We start from the raw sequence: 15,658 nt of genomic DNA on the forward strand, positions 1-15,658 counted from the left end.
ATAAGGGCACGGACTTGCTAATGCTAAAAAAACCCAAACCTGACTAAGCAGACGTGGTAAAGCCTATGGGCTAGTTACTGAAAGTGGTACAATTATGAATAACTGGAACAAAAAAGTGCCCGCGGTGAACTGAAGTGTGGCTAGGATTAACTGTAAAACACTGCAAGATAGCAGTGGGGGACATAGAAGAGCTAGGGAAAATATGTCATAAAGCAATGAGCCACAGCAAAATCTGATATGATCAAAGACATAACAAAGCATGTGCTGTGAGGCTCCTCTCCCCCAAGAGCAGAGTAGAAGTATTCCAAAATAACTTACCTTTATGATAGTAAATAGCCAAATAGCGCCTTTAACTACAGCTCACCTGTGAGGACAGGGACAGCATAAGCCAGGAATTATTTAGTAGTACATCATCTCTTCTTACAAAACAACTTATCAGCAAAAAATATTAATGAATGGAAAAATTGAAATTAAACGTTTGAAGAACAACAAAAAATGCAAACTTTCCATAACACCGCGGAGGGCTTTTTGTCGCACTCACACTATCAAACCAAATTTCATTTGTCTCAGGACTCCCTAGGCCAGCAGTTGTCCACCAGCCACTGTATCTAGCAGACTTAGGTGGCTTTTTCTTCTATGATGGAGACCAATTCGCTTTTGAATCTACACCATCTCTTAGCATCCACTGCCCTTCTAATGGTTCCATAGTGCTCAAGGGAGAAGCAGATCCAAGGTACGGTCTATCACAGGTAACATTGCCATAAATTTATAAAAAGCCAGAAGCAGGAGTGCCTATCAGTCTTTGCTATCCTCAGAGCATGTTCTTCCTCGGGCAGCAAGGATATCTTAGTGCACAGGTGCACACCTGAAACATGCCTACTCATCAATAGCATGGTTGAAAGAGTCTGAGCGGAACACAGCTGAACAAAACTCTTTTGAAAGGAGAATTTGAACTATGTGAATATCATAACCAGGTGAAATAAGAACAGGATTAAATTCCAGCACATTCAGTGTACCTTGAAACCAAGACAAGCAAAAACATGCAACTAAGTGCATGTAGACAAAACCAGACTAATACATATCCCAGACACATGGCCTTGAAAAAGTATGCGGGCAAATTTAATCTCAAATATTCATGATTTCTAAGACTAAATCATACTCTCTCCAGGAAAGCAGTAGCAGTCACATATGGTGGAACATTTGCTGAGCCAAACAATCCTGCAAGCCAGGGGAAAGCACCCAGGTCCCCACCGTTAGGGAGTGCTACACTGCTGGTAAGACGGGTAGCTTACAATGACAGTTCTGCAATATCTACCATTAAAATTTGTTTCAATTACTTTTACCTTCATTAATCCGCAATTAAATATTGCTTTAAAGCTTCAGCTGAAATTGGATACCATACGTTGACTTTCTTATTTAAACAAAACTGATAATCCTTTGGTTACAAGCCTTACTATTTCTGCATTTTAGAGGAGAACCCAAAACAGGGTAACTGTGAGGAGGAGCTGACCATAAAGTCAAACCCAGCCCTTCTACAGTCTTTCAAATAAGGAAAAATTACAAAGCTTTTGAAACCCGTCATTTCCCTCTTGTCCCACAGAAATTTCTAAGATCAGAAACTGAGCTCCCTCAAGATTCCTTTTGCACGGCACACTAAGGAGTCAGCAGAACAATAAAGGACTTATGGACAAGAGGAACAATGGATTTGGGAGGAGGATGTGAAAATTTAGAAGCAGATGCAGAGCAGTGAATTGTAAGAGTTGACTATCTGAGTTGAACGAAGATTGGACTCTGTAAGAAAAAATGCCACGTGATTATATACCTGATAATTTTGTAAAACATACACATTTTTGCTTCCATGCATGACTGTGTTTTGTTCAGACACTGAGGCAGGTAATGGTTTAGGATTCATATAAAACTTGATGGGATTAACAAATAACAGGTGTTTTGTTTTATAGGTTTTAATATTTGCAGACACAAACATGGACAGTATCATTATTTCTCACACCAACAAGTAGGCCAGGCTGCTCTCCTGGGAACTGGAAAATATTAAAAATGATGATATAAAATTAATCAATTAATCATAGACAAGTGAAGAAAGCCCTCCCCTTGCTACAGCTCGTAACCTCTGAGGGGAAAAAATATTAGAGTAAAAAGAGAAACATAAAATACATTTGTAATCAACTTTTCCATATTTTAAGAGCCAAGCATTTTAGCAAAGGCTTTCTCTCTTTCAGTTTATCTACATTTGGTATACCATGCATATAACCAATTGCCAGGTTCACGATTGACCAGAGGTCAGCTTCCTTCCTATGCTATTTGTCTGACAGAAGCCTATTTATTCACTGCTTGTAAAACAGATCTAAAAAATAGTGAAAGCATTGCCCAGAGATACTAACTTACCATCTTCAGATTTTTAGGTACCAAAATTAAATAATATTGCAAAATGACTACATTCCATCACTGAACATTTTGGGCTTCACTGTTACAAGCTTTACTTCCTGAGAGTTAAATGCTGTCTAAGTTGTCATCACCACATCAGTATAGCAAATTAAGCTGACTGTTCAAATGAGCTTCTAATGTGTTGGCTGAAAGGAGGAGGAAAAAAAAAAAGGAAAGACACGATCTCACCACATACCATTTCCCTTGTCGCCAGTCTGCATCCAAGCAATCTGACCTCATGGCATATACTGCCATGTTAGATGACTTAACAGAGCTTATTTGAATTAGCTTCACTTTCCTGGCATTGTTGCAATTTTAATTAGAGCAGGCTATTTCACACACTGTACACTGGGTTTATAACAAACATATGTGAGATTTCTGGGATAGGGAAGCTGATGCACTAATCAGTACTCTAACAAATTCATTCTACGTGTTGTCAGTTTTCCAGTTGTAAGCCCTTACCTTCATCTAAGAGGGTGGTGGAAATTTTTTGTAGACTTCAGTGAAGGAGTATGTAGCTACACTTGAACGGCTTCTCTGGCAAAACACTTCCCAATCTTTCAACAGTAAATTCTCAGTCACATTTCTGTTTCTTCTCCATAGAAAAGCACTATAGTGCTGCAAGATGAACAGTTACATTACCAGGTTTGGTTTCACCCTCGTACCACCTATAACCGTGGCCTGCATGGCTTCCCCAAACCGTCTTTAATACTTAGGATTCTCATGCATTGGACTCCCAGGCAAGGTAAATAGTACCTTGAGATAACATAATGTCTGTAACTATAGAATAGATCCACTCAATTCTGATTCTCAGAACAATTTCCCCTACAGTCTGGTAAGACCAGGGCAGAGACATAGCACTTGAGCACCAAGACCAGTAGAGGTATACGGAGGTATGGAGCATAACTGTGTGAGCCTACGGAAAATAAACTACAGCCACATCACTGGAACAATTTATAAGCTACCATATCAGGAGGAAAAAGGCAAAAATATTATGGGAAAACTGCTTCGCTTATTTGCACAGCAAAGGGTCAGAGCAGCAATACTAATACACTGGAAGCATGTAATAGCTAATGACTCAAAAGATGAAAATGATGCCAGCTTCACTGAATTAAGGATGAAAAGAACTCACTGTTGAGCCCGACTCCTACTAAACTAGCAGACAAAACACTTAGGTAACCATAGATACCTTAAAAAACCTTCTAACACTCAATTTACTAATTACTGCAGATTTCTTCTGTTTCATAAATAAAGGTTTTAAAAAATAATAATGTCTGGCTACATGGCAAAGCAACAGACATTACCAAAGCAATGCCAGATTGGGAAGACCTTAAACGGTTCAGGAGATCAGTTGATAGATGAGATGAGAAACGAAGCAACAGAAAATTGACTTGTTCACAATATCTGCTTTGATCTTACAGCTTGCACTAGAATTTGCAGTTCCAGTGAATACTATACTATGAAGAGCAGAGAGCTGCAACAGCATTATGAGATCATGCAGCAACAGCAAGGAAAGACAGCCAGGCAGAAAGCCTGGCACAGAGAACTCTCAAGATTGCCTATTTTTGTTGTCCAACAACAACGATTTTTCGAGAAGAAACAACAAAAAGCAGGAAGAAATGAGAGTACTCACAGAACATGGACAGAATGGTGCAAAACCCCACAACCATTTCCTCGCAGAAGCAATACCAGGGAATTTCAGATTCATCGGTTGTAATTACAGCCGAGAGTCCACAAAGTATACCACAGTATTTTGACAACTGTTGAATTTAGAAGGCAATAAACAAAGCTTTTATTTTAATTACAAGGGGAGAAATAGAAAAGTCAAAGTCATAGAGGACCTGCTTCTGATTTCATGTCTGATTTCATACAGAAAAAGGCGGAACATACCCTCCTTGGCATACACATACGGTAACAAATACAATGAATATCCTTGTTCTCCTGCTAACTCTTATGGAAAAGTTACCCTAGCTTTGCACAACATACATTCACACGCCTCCTTGTAAGTAAAATGGCCATGGACTGAATGCCAAGGATGGCTCGCCCTGTGGCAGTCAGAACTTTCTCAGGCACTGCACACGTAGAGGCACCGCAGAGGCATTACAGGGCAGTGCGCGCAAAGCCTGTCTGGGCACTGAGGGGTTTCGTGGTGGTTAAGCAGAGGCAATAGAGAAATGTAGCTCTATTAATGCAAGATGCGCCATGCTGCTTGTTCCGAGTCCTGAAGAAGATGCCCTAGTCATGGTCCATCATTAGCACAGATGGATCCATAAGGGCTCCAGAGGATGCCATTATTAACTCAGAAATGCAGCTACATTTCCAGGTGGCACTGTGGCACTTGAAAGTCTGCAAAACAGGGGGAGTCTATGAATATTTTCTTAAGACTTTATAGGTAAGTTCTATAGGACTGATTAACGTTTTTACAATAACGTATTTATACTTTTATGTACTTTTTCAAGTACATAATGTATGGAGTCGCTTAGTATCCTTTTAGCCAGTTCAGTAAATCCAGGTACCCTCACCTTTTTTACTGCTGTGAAGGTAATAAGTGCAGTTATTAAAATCCATTGTGCGGACTCCTAATGTTCTTGCCTTAGAAAATGAACAAAGACTCAACAGTTTCAAACATTTTTCCCTTTTCCGTTAAAGCCCCCTGTAGTTCGAAGTAAAAAGCAATTTAATACAACCTTCTTATGTTTACAGCTCTAAAAAGAAGAAAGGAGAAACTTCAGAAAAGTTTACCAGAAAACTGAAACAAATTGGGGGTCCATTTTTTCTGTCACTTTTGTGATGTCTTCTAGACACTTTTACATGTCATCAGATCAATTAGCCAAAAGGAGACCTATCAGTGAAAAATCTGAACCAGAACGACTTCATCATTTCACAGGAATAGCACCTTTTCAAACATAACCATCCAACTTTCATTTCTTTGAATCAAAGTGGGACATCAAAGATGTTAGATTAAGAGCAAGGAACCATACCTTCTGAAAAAAGTGATGGCCCAAGAAAAAAGATGAATCAACTAGAGGTGTAAATGAAAGCAATGAGTCTTTACCAGAGCTCTTAGTATAAACATTAGTCTTTGCCTATCAAAACATGAATGGTGAAAGACTTTACAGAATTTTCCAAGTGCTAATTATTACAAACTGTGGACTCCTGAAAAACTTATAGTTTTAAAACTGATCTGCTTGTGTGTGTGTGTATATATATGTATATGTCTTAAGACACACAGACACCCATATATACATCTTACGACACTGAAACTACTGGTGAGTTACAATGTCTTGGTACAAGACCAGGGGGGAAGAACGTGTTTTATCAGAAACCTTTCCCCAAATATAAGCTGGTTTTAGTCTGTGTATGTCCTATGTCCATTGCTAGGGGACTAGCTCTGGAAACTGTATTAATAATACTATTAATAAATGATGAATGAATTTACAAGCGACTGAAAACAGGGTACCTACTATCTGACCACAGTGCCAGTGAGCCAAGACATACTCCTAAGCCCAAGACATTAAGACAGTTTTTGAGTATCTAAGGCCTGAACTTGGACATGTGGATGACAATACATTTTCAAAGGCAGTTGTTTCCCCATTGAAGACTTGACTGTAACAGCCACATTTTTGCTCTTGCAGAATAACGGAAAGCATATTCTGTTATATGCTAGGCGTTCTGTTATACTGCATATATACTATACACTATATAGTTCTGGTGTACTTAGGAGTCCCCAGGAGGTAGCCAGGTGTCCAGTACTCTGGTGTACATTTTCTGGGGTGCTGCAGAAGTAGCAGTTGGTCATTTGCTGAAGTCACAGAAAGATCATTATTCACTTTTTAAGCTTGACATTATCAGTGGTCTGCCCGTGTTTATAGTCAGCTCGCTCTCACCTTACAAATCAGTCTCTCTCTCAGAAATGAAAACACAATCATTACCAAGCAAAGTAACATCTCTTTTTACTATCAACATTAAATGCCATACAACTCAAGAGTGAAACCCCATGACAACTACGCTGGGTGCAATTCAAAAACCTAACGTGTACTAGGATGAAGTGAAGAACAAGGAGTGATCTCCCTTGGACAAGCTGTGAGATCTGAGGTGGTCACTGTGCTTTCCTATAGGATGAATTTTCGAACAGGTGTAGGCAAGTTAAATCTGCCTTTTACTAAAGGTTAGACCTAGGAAGGTTAATGGTGGGCCTGCAACAGAGAAGCACAAACAGAACAATAACTTTGACACCCTTTTTACAAAATTAAGTCCTACCCTACTTTCACATATGGAACCTACAGTTAGTACTACTACTACAAGAGTTTTTGTTACTCTTTATTCATGCCGGTGTTCCTGCAACAACACAACAGCTATTTCCAATTCCTTCCTCAGTAACAGATGGGTATGAGAGCTCCTGTACTGAACACATGAATAATAAAACAAGCAAGGCCCACATTTGGATGGAAACAACACAACTGCGGCATCTGTCCTGTCCTCTGCTTCTTTCTATTGTCCAAGCTATTCCCACTTTACAAGAGCATTTCCAGAGAATTTCTCTAGAGGACACCAGAATTAAATTATGTCTCTACTTTTGATTGACTGCAAAGCAGATGTCAAACAACCAAAGCGTCTCCAATCTCCCTTACAAATTACAGTAAATAGTGCTAAGATAAACGTCGCCAAGCTAGTTACACCTAGCAGCATTGATGCTGAAATGTACGCTGAATTTAAACAGGAGGAGAGAAGAGTATTTGGCAGTAGGTAAGAAAATGGAGACAAAGCTCCAAAGACTCTAGCAAGCGTGAGCTTATGTGTTTTGAGAAGGAAAAAATGGGGAAAATGAGAATGGAACTAAACACAAGGGTAATGCAAATATTTCACATTTGATTATGAGAGGGCCTCATTACCTGAGAAATACTGAGGCTTCCATTATATAAACACCTTGGCAACACCTGAAAAATCCTATTGCTGTGTTGCTGGGTGATGAGTATTTTGGATGGGATAAAATGATACCTTAATTGTTTCCCTGGCATGATCTGTGGAAATAAAGTCTCTAACTCAGGATAAGTTATAAAGCGGGTATGTTTAGTTCACCGGCAGGCATCAGAATGGGTAACTCCAAAAGCCCTGCTGCTCCAACCTCTTTGTGCATGTGTGATTTAAAGTATACATACATACATATTCAATAGATTCCTGAGAATAGGTCAGGTTAAGATAATTAGTTTCAAGAAATTATTTACATAAGTTACCTCCCATTTGCGCTTGCGCACTGCCTCCTGGTGGTGGCTGTTGAGGGTGGTTGAGGATGAAGGCTTAGTAGTCTCTCTTGCTCTGAACCTCACACCTTCTCCCTTCACACAGACGCAGTCGTGTCTTGAGTTTCTTCCAGAACGGAACAGGACAGAACCAGTTTTCCTGTTCCAACACGCTAACGTTCGCATAGCAGTTTCTTCTTATCAGTACACAGAGCATAACAGTTCCACCTATCAGGGCCCCAGGACCAGGCCCCAAGACCTTGCTTAATCTACAAAACTACATTGTGAAACTCCTCTTTGTGCGTATAATGAGAGGTTTAATTATTCAATCAATTTACTTCTAAGCTTTCTATCAATTTCCCCCTGTCTTGTTATCATAGGCAAATTTCTTTGCCTTATATGTGATTTATTTCTTGAAAGGGAACTAGACAATACTTTGCCTGAAAGTTACCTCTTAATGCATTCGCATGTGCGCTAAGTATAAATGTTAAAAATGTCAATTGCTTTAACATTCTCCAATTCCAAACATACAATATTGCAGACAAACAAAACTGACTGGAACTAATGTCAAGAGAACAACAATGGGGTTGTTGAAACAACACATTTAGAATACCAGTAGCATTAGGTGACCATCCAAAAAGCGCATCCCACCAGTTATGTTCTGCATCTTTCTTTACACTTTTCAAGATCCTGTGAATTTCCTTTGTGTCATGGTGAAAAGCTATCAAGGTTTTCTGTCCGTTTTCTTGGACTTCCTTCAAGATTTCAATCAAATCTTGATGTTTCACTCATTGTTTTACCAATGTAAGATTCATTCCGATAAGTACAGGCATCAATCTGTGAAACATTGTATATTTGGACCGTATCAACTGGTGGGATATGATCGGCACTAAATACAAAAAGTCACACCCAACTATCTTAACAAAATGACAAATATAAAAATTAGCATGGTTTTTATTATTTACAACTATCTTGTCTATTGTTACAGAGCTACAAGCAGTTCTCAAACACACACACAACCGCACCAAATATATGTAAGTGCTGTCTTTTGATTAGTGTCTGAATGGATTTCAAAATGACAGATACTTTGTTCGGTATAGAGACAAATGTCTTGAGCATCAATTGTACTACTTTTGCAAATGAATCCCTTTTGTTCTTTCATACTGCAAGATTCTAAATTTACAGTTTGCCATTTCTCATCCACCATTCATGCCCATGCTCTTACGTTCAAAAGGACAGAGCACAGTTCCATTGAGGTTCAATAATGCAGTGATGGGGTGGACTACATATACTGAAGCGTTATGAATGGCCGTATTAGCAATGGGATCATAGGTAAAATTTACCAGAGTCCACCAAGACTGGAGTTCTTTTTCAAAGTTAGTGGCACTATCCCAAACGACTTTCCAGATTTCGGTAGGGAAAGTGCCCCCTTTGCCTTCTCTTATAATTGAGGCAGCCACTGATGGCATCCATAATTGAGCCTGTATGCAACTAAGGGCTAAAGAAACGTTATCTTGGATCTTACCAAGTGCATCTATTATCAATTCACGGTCTTGTGCATTCACCTTTTCCCACTTGGGTAACACTTTTGATAACAGCCATTGACTAGTTCCTAAAGCTAACAGGGAACACTGCAAAGGCTGTTGTAACTCTGTCAAATCATTAGTTGTAGCAGCCAGCTTATTAATTAGTATTTAATTGAAATATTCATTTATAATGAGTCAATTTCATTTAAAATACCCAAATCTCATTCCCAACACACCAGTTAGGTCTCTTCGTGTTCGCCTTTTAAAGGGCACCTGTCTTCTCAACCAGGTTGTCCATCCCTCAAAGGATGTCTTCAAGGAAGGAGAACAGGCTGGTTGAATTTCAGAGACATTGGTTTGTATTAACAACTCAACACATTTGTGAGACCATTCCGGCTTGAACAACATCTGCTGCCCTGTTTTTCTGATCACATAGGGTCAATTTCAAAAATTTTCAGATTAAGTGCTAATGGGGTCGATGGAACTGTGGTGGTAGGAGAAAGGTGGCTGGCATGATTGTTATTTTAACCTTGTAAGTCAGAGCCGTTCTCGGTGATTCCTGCCCTAGGCATACTATGAAGACTGGTTCAGTTAAGGTAAAATTATGCCAACACTCTCGTGCATTAAAGCACGTGGTCTTACTTAGAAGGGTAAATTCTTTACCTACCTTTCTGACATCAACCAGGGTGTCTCCCAAATTTCTGATGTTATCATCTTTATTACATATTTGACATCCTACTTTTATTTTATCTCCTAGTTTCCCCCACAATCGGGCAACTCTGTCCTCATCATCCCGGTCCCACTGATTTCTTTGGTACACCTCATTTCCGGAAAAAAATCACCGTAGCTAATTTTGGGTTTGGGTCTACACTTCCCATTATTCCAGCGCGGTTTTTCTGAGCGTGATTCCAAGGCCAGTTATTAGGCTCTTGGTTGTAGACAAGAGGGAGGATACAAAAAAGCACAAACAGTCCAAACCCGTTATTGATCAGTCTAAGAATCTAAACTTCCCTCCCCCATCAGTTTTTATTATTATATTAAACCTGTCTTGTTCAAGAATGTCTTTGTCTGAGTCCGAGTTTTAAAGGTCCAGTTTCCATTAACTCCCAGCGTTGTTTAGGGGCTTTCTTCACCCTGGAATGATGTATCCACGACAACTGCTCCTGTAATTTAACAGCTGTGTGTGTTGTCAATAAGACCTGGAATGGTCCATCCCATTTTGGTTCCAAAGGTGAGTCTGAAAGAGATATAACATATACATAATCACCTGGCCTTATGTTATGCATTAGTCCATCCAGACCCTGAGCACGAGTTCCCAAGACCAGTTTCTTGACTTCCCTAAGTTGTTTCTGTAAACTTATTACATAATCAGTAAATACTTCAGCAACAACTTGTGTTGATGTTCCTGTTTGGACCATATAGAGTCTCCCATATAACATTTCAAAGGGGCTCAATCCCTCCTTAGTTCTTGGTTTGGTCCTGATGCGCAACAAGGCTAGGGGTAGTGACTGAGGCTGGGTTAATCCAGCTTCCTTACCCAACTTTACAATTTGTAATTTAAGAACGCGGTTCGTTTTCTCCACTTGACCACTCACATGTGGCCTGTAAGGAGTGTGTAATTGCCAATCTATCCCCAGAAGTCTACAACTTGCTGTGTGACTTTGGCTACAAAATGAGGGCCTCTACCTGAAGATATTACTGCTAGAACCCCAAATCTCGGTATAATTTCATGTAATAAGGCCTTAGTCACTTCCCTGGACTTGTTTGTTCAGCAAGGGAATGCTTCTGGCCATCCTGAAAAGGTATCAGTTAATACCAACAGATATCAAAATCCCCCTTTCCTAAAGGGTTCCAAAAAATCAGTCTGCCACCACTGCCCGGGGAGATTACCTTTCACTATTTGCCCTAGTTCAACCTTTTGGGTTATTCTGCAAACAAATGTCACATTGTTGTGCCACTTGTTTGATAGTCGTATACAAATTACGGGCAACCATGCATTTGCTCAGGTGTTTTTACAAGGATTCAGCTCCCCAATGTGTCTTTCTATGTTCAGCCATTATTGTAGACCAGAGTAATGTGCTATTCAGGTATTTCAGTGGCCCATACACCTGGAAATACTTGGTCCTGAACCTCCTTTGGTACTTGTGTCTTTTCAGAGGGACTTACCAAAGCTAAACTTAAAAGCTCAATCAGCTGGTCTTTCCCCACCTTAAACTCTATTCTGTCCTTTCCAAATTTTATTTCTGCCCCCAGTTTTTCCAGTAAGTCTCGTCCCAATAAGGGCTTTGGTGAATTTGGCATATAAAGGAATTTCTGTATTCCTAATTGTCTGCCCAATTTGAATTTCAGGGGCTGGAGGAAACACGCCCTTTCATTTTGACCAGTAGCTCCCTTTACCATTACGAAATCATTATCAATAAATGTTAAAGCCTGGTTTAAGACCGAAAACGTCACCCTGGTATGTACTAAAAACTCTTCTCCCTGTTTCTGTTTCCCTAGCTTTAATATAACCAGTGGATCCGCTAGGGTAGACTTCCCAGCTTTCCGTCAATCATCAGTTTCCTGCAACAGGGGCCTGGGTTCTAGGGGTGTTCATGATTTTCCTGCCTCCTTGTCTCCTTTGAGGACAATCCCTCTTCCAGTCACCTGTTTGTTTACACCATGCACAGATTCATTCCCAGTGGTGGTCTCCAAGAGTCTCCACCTTCCACAGTCGTCCCTATTTTCTCTTTTGTCAGGACCTCGCCTTGTTGTAAAGCTGCTATAAAAGCTCTCCCGTCCCTTCTTCTGTCCTCCCCCATGGCTTTATGGTCTTTCCTCTTTTCTTCCTCTTCCCCATTACTAAATACCTTCCAAGCCTTGTCAAGAAGTTTTCTAAGTTTCGCCCCTCAGGCATTCCCAGTTTCTGTAGCTTTTTTCATACACCTCTGGCTGACTGGCCTACAAAATGCGAGACGAACTGCTGAATTCCCACCTCTGATTCAGGATCTAAAGGAGTTCATCGCCTCATCGTGTCCCAAAGTTTTTCCAGGAACTCTTGATGGAGACTGGTTTGGCCCCTGCCTAATTATATATAATGCTGACTAATTTATTGTTTTGGGGATAGCTCTCCCTATTCCTTTTGCTACCCAATCTCGATATTGTTACAATGGTTGCAATTTGCACAGCCCTTTGGGATCCCAGTGGGGGTCTTGTAGGGGAAAATGATCTTTTACATCTTCCCCTGACCCTTTATGTTGGTCCACAGCCAGATCCTCGGCCTTTTTCAATATTAATTGTTTCTCGGTTTCAGTTACATGATCTAACATTAATTGAATATCCTTCCAATCAGGGTTATGTTGCCTGAATAAGTACTAGAAATGTTTTGCCACCCCTACAGGTTCTGTTCTATAGCCCCTTGCCTTTTTTTCCCAGAACTCTAAATCCAGCAATGTAAAGGGTACCCTTATTATCATGGCACCTCCATCCACCCCAACCACAGCCCAACCACATCCCACTTCCCGTAAGGGTGCCTGGCTGGGTTCAGGTTCAGATTTTAAGTCTCTCCTGGCCCGAGTACAGAATGCCACAGGTATCCCAGGGGTGCTATCAGAGTCTGACTCCCCAGAGCTTTCCCGTGTTGTTAGAGGGGGTGGCCTATCATATTCGGGTAAATTTTTATTCTGTGCCTTTCAAATCTTCTCCAGGTTCATACACCTCTGTCCAGTACTACATGAGGAACAACACCACTTCAATTTACCTTTTCCTTCTTTTAGGTTTTCCTTTTCTAATGCCTACACCATGGGATCCTGTGGGGGGCTCATGCCACAAACTTTCTGGTACTCTGGGTGATTACAGAGAGTAAAGAATAGGTCAGCATATGAATACTCTTCCCATTTTTGGTCCCTCCTTAAAAATAACGCTAACTGCAAAAGGCTATTAATAGTTCAAAGTACCATTTATCAGCCACTTTTTCTTCATCCTCTAATGTATAGAGGGGCCACCACTGATTACAGTATTTTATCAATGCCTTTTTACTCACTGAGCCTCCATGCCCTCCCCCTATCTTTTTCCAGTGTTTTAATAAGCAACGCAAAGGGCTAGCTTCCAGACAGTTTACCTGACTTGGCACCCATTATTAGACTCATTTTCTAGACTCCCTCTTAATTTCCACGCAAACGGCCTCTGACGGTTGTGTATAGTCTTATTCCACTAATCCTCAGGAATGTCCTATAAATATGGTAACAGTGATTCCCACACACAGAGTAGTTATTATGTTAGCCTGATCCCTGCCGGGGGGTTGGGTGGGGTGTGATGACAGACAGATATCGAGCACAGGCACGGCGATATAAAAGCTTTCTACAACTGAGCACAGGAGCGGCGATATAAAACCTTTCCACACCTAAGCACCTAAATCCATGTCCCGTGTCTGGTATTTAAGTCTTAAATTCCCTGTTTGATTCCCCACCATACATTAAACAATAATAAAGACAGACTACATTTATAACACTAGACAACAGCCTCTCGTTTGGTTCGTCTCTGGCTATTTCCCTCACGGGAGAACAGAACTGCGGATCAAAACTCTAAAATCACTTCATGCTTAATTGCACGTCTCAATCACGCTATCACACACTCTCACACAAAAGTGCTTTCACTGCTCAGTCTGGTGTTGGATTTACGATATTAAGACATGTTTCACTGATGATAAAATATGCATGGTACCGAACACTTATAACAGGTGTATACAACGATAGCTATCCCATACAGTGCTCCAGCTACCCCAGCAATGAGTGCCCAAGCTACCATTTCCCTGCGCCTTACAGGATCTTGGGTGCTCCCTCACCCTGTGTGGTTCTCTTTCTGTTGGGCCCAACAGAACCAAGGGGTGAGCCATATTGCTCCCTCACCCCACGTGGGGTATCTCCTCATGTCTTACAGGGTCTTGGTGAGCGATATTACTCCTCACCTCGCATGGGACGTCTCCATACGGCTTACAAGTTCTTCCCCTGTCCCCCCTGAAGGTATTTTAAATTCACATACCTTATCTGCGGGCAGATGGTCCTCGTCTACGCCTGCAGCAGCTGGAGGCGCAGGGGAGTTCCTCCGAGGACATCCTCCCCTCAACCAACTTTGCAGTCAGGCAGAGCCCCATCTGGGTTGCCAAACTGTTCTGCAGAAATAAACTCTGTAACTCAGGATAAGTTATAAAGCAGGTATGTTTAATTCACTGGCGGGCATCAGGACGGATAATTCCAAAGACCCTGCTGCCCACCGGTGAATTAAACACACCCGCTTTGTAACTTATCCTGAGTTATTGTTTATTTCTGCAGAACAGGCAAGGGACCCCCCCCCCAGCCTGGCCCGTCCTCCCCGCCGAGGCACGGCACCCGCGTTTTCCCCACCCTGCACTTCAGCACAAGGCCGAGGCAGCTGACGGCCGGGCCCGAGGCCTGCGCCCTCCCCCGGCCCTGCGGGGCGCCCCCGTGCCGGCCGGGGCACGCTCCCCGCTGCGGCGGGATGGCAACGCTACAGCGTGAGCTGCGCACGGCCAGGTGCGGAAAGGAAAACAGAAAAAAGGTCACTGGGAGAGCGAGGCCGGCGGGGGGGGGGGATGTGCCAAGGTATCAGCCAGCAGCTTCCCAACGAAGGCGCTACCTTTGGCAGCAACCGAACTGCACCTGCCATTAAGCAAATGTTCCAAGTCTTACGAGATTACCAGGGTTCTGTCCAACGAATCGTCACCTGACGGCACGTCACCTACCGCGTTAGCAGCCGCTGCTCCCACACCAACCGCGGCGCCCCGCGGCCCCGCCCGGTAGGGGGAGCCCCGCCCGGTAGGGGGAGCCCCGCGCTGTCCGCCTCGCGCCGCGTCCCGCGCCTGCGCCGCGGCCGGACGTTCCGGCGGAAATGGCGGCGGCGCGAGGCGGGGCGGGGCGGCGCCGGGGCAGGTGCAAACCCGAGGCACCGAGTCGAGGCAGCGCTGACAGCCGGGCGGGGGGCGGGGGGGGGCGGGGCGGGGCGGCGCGGGGGGGGCGGGGCGGGGCGGCGCGGGGCGGGGCGGCGCGGCGGCGGCGGCCCCGCAGCGACCAGAGCTGCCTTGTTCTATTCCTGCTCGCGTTTCGCTGCCTGCGAAAGCAGCGCTGCGCTGTCTGCTGCGGTACCTCTGGCAGAGCCCAGCTGTGGCGCCCTTGGCACCGCGCCAGCACTGGGAGCCCTTTTTGCCGGTTCTGCACCCCTTAAAAACGCCGGCATGTAAACCAGCGGTATGTAGGGATCGCCCTTCTGAAACCAGGCCCGAACACGTGGTGAAGAGTCCAGCTGAGCACACGACAACTTCGAGTCCTGTCAAAAAGCTTTAAAAAGTAGATGGGGGTAAAGTCATAAGATAGAAAAACAATACAATGTGATTTTCTGGGGAGATGCTGCACAGCACAGCACAGGTCACACTACTGATGAAGGGCAGGTGTCATC

At 42.8% G+C, this 15,658-nt stretch overlaps 1 long non-coding RNA gene across 16 annotated transcripts in view; it reads right to left on the reverse strand.

Moving 5' to 3' along the window:
- The window catches only part of LOC129784482 (uncharacterized), a 38,020-nt gene extending 23,005 nt beyond the window's left edge, over nt 1-15,015 (reverse strand). For 10 of the 16 annotated variants that reach the window (XR_008747264.1, XR_008747262.1, XR_008747261.1 and 7 more), the window contains exons 1-5: nt 14,228-14,897; nt 12,948-13,031; nt 9,876-10,445; nt 7,677-7,842; nt 319-3,060 (exon numbers count right to left, since the gene is read on the reverse strand). This is a non-coding gene — a long non-coding RNA (uncharacterized LOC129784482). The other 6 variants (XR_008747263.1, XR_008747254.1, XR_008747251.1 and 3 more) reach the window with 5 other exon arrangements.
- Between the last annotated feature and the right edge of the window lie 643 nt (nt 15,016-15,658).

Source organism: Falco peregrinus, chromosome 5 (assembly GCF_023634155.1).
Source record: "Falco peregrinus isolate bFalPer1 chromosome 5, bFalPer1.pri, whole genome shotgun sequence".
Classification (NCBI taxonomy): domain Eukaryota; kingdom Metazoa; phylum Chordata; class Aves; order Falconiformes; family Falconidae; genus Falco; species Falco peregrinus.